This window comes from Vigna radiata, chromosome 5 (genome assembly GCF_000741045.1).
Source record: "Vigna radiata var. radiata cultivar VC1973A chromosome 5, Vradiata_ver6, whole genome shotgun sequence".
NCBI lineage: Eukaryota > Viridiplantae > Streptophyta > Magnoliopsida > Fabales > Fabaceae > Vigna > Vigna radiata.
In genome coordinates this window covers 4881905-4883511 of record NC_028355.1, presented here as the reverse complement: position 1 = coordinate 4883511, position 1607 = coordinate 4881905, and positions in this window count along the sequence as shown.

Genomic DNA, 1607 nt, shown 5'->3' with positions numbered 1-1607 from the left:
TTTTTGACATCATGGTACATTTACTTGTTCATTTGGTTAGAGAAATCAAGTTGTGCGGACCGGTATACTTAAGATGGATGTATCCTATTGAGCGTTATATGGAGATTTTGAAAGGATACGTTAAAAATCCATATCGTCCTGAAGGTTCGATGATTGAAAGGTATATTGCTGAAGAAAGTATCGAGTTTTGTTCAGATTACATGACATCAACGAATCCAATAGGAGTTCCTCGCATATCATGGTTGAATAAATTTTCTACAAGTAAAAGCATCCGAGGTGTGAATGTGGTGACAAAAGATCGCGAAGAATTGTTGCAAGCGCATCTTTATATATTGAACAACACATATGAGGTTATTCCTTTTTTGGAAGCACACAAAGTCATTGTTAAGAATAAAAATTCAAGACAATCAGAGAAATGGCAGTTGATGGAGCATAACAAAACATTTATGTCTTGGTTCAAATCTGAAATTGACAAAGAGCCACATTCTTCTCAAACTTTATGGTGGCTTGCAAATGGTTTGAAGTTTGATGTCGTGTGTTGTACAGGTTATGAAGTCAATATTGCACATTCTATACGAAGACTTTGGATGATAAAAGCATAACACAAAATAGTGGAGTCAGTTTAGAAGCTGAGTCACTTCAATTTTCCACATCAAAAGATCAATCTCCTGTACTTGGATCAATGAGATATTATGGTATAATAGAAGAGATATGGGAGGTTGATTACACCAAGTTTTTGTTCCATTGTTCAAATGTAAGTGGTTTGACAATAAGAGTGGTGCGGAAATAGATGAATCGGGTATGACACTGGTTGATTTTCGAAAGGTGGGTTACCGAGACGAACCGTTTATCATGGTNCATCAANCATCTCAGGTTTTTTATGTCAAAGATCCTGCGTCTGACCATTGGTATGTCACTCTTCAAGGCAAAAAACAAATTGAAGTTAACGAAGACAATCTAATTAATATTCATATTGCGGACAACCATTCATTTCAAACTACAACAAATTTGGATGACCGATCTCTAGTTGACGACGATGTACATGCAATTCGGTCAGATCATGATGAGGGAATATACATATGATGAACCCATATCTTTATGTATGAATTTCAACTTCTGTATAAGTATTTTATTAATATCACATAAGTTTTCCTTTTATATATTTCCTATGATTACTATTACATGTTTTGTTAAATTATATGATATTAATATTTCATGTTGCTATTTATTTTGGCAGATATATGGCTGATCATCCACATTCTTCAGGGGATGAGGCTCCCCCTACCAGATCCACTAGAGGACCCACTAGGATGAAACAACTTTTGATCAGAAAGAATAGTGGTGAAAGAACTCCGGTGAATGTGAACGTCATCACGGGTGTGGCAACTGGCCCCCATGCAGATGACTTCTGATCATACCTTAGAGTAGTGGCATGTGATAAGATTAGTATTCTCATTCCATCTTTTGATCATGTGTCCGAGGTTGATCGGAACATTATATGGAATGATATATTGGTAAGTTAGTTAATATCATTTGAATTAAAATTTGTTTATATTGATAATTTTGTACTGATACAACTTTATTATGTTTATTTCAACTGACATTTG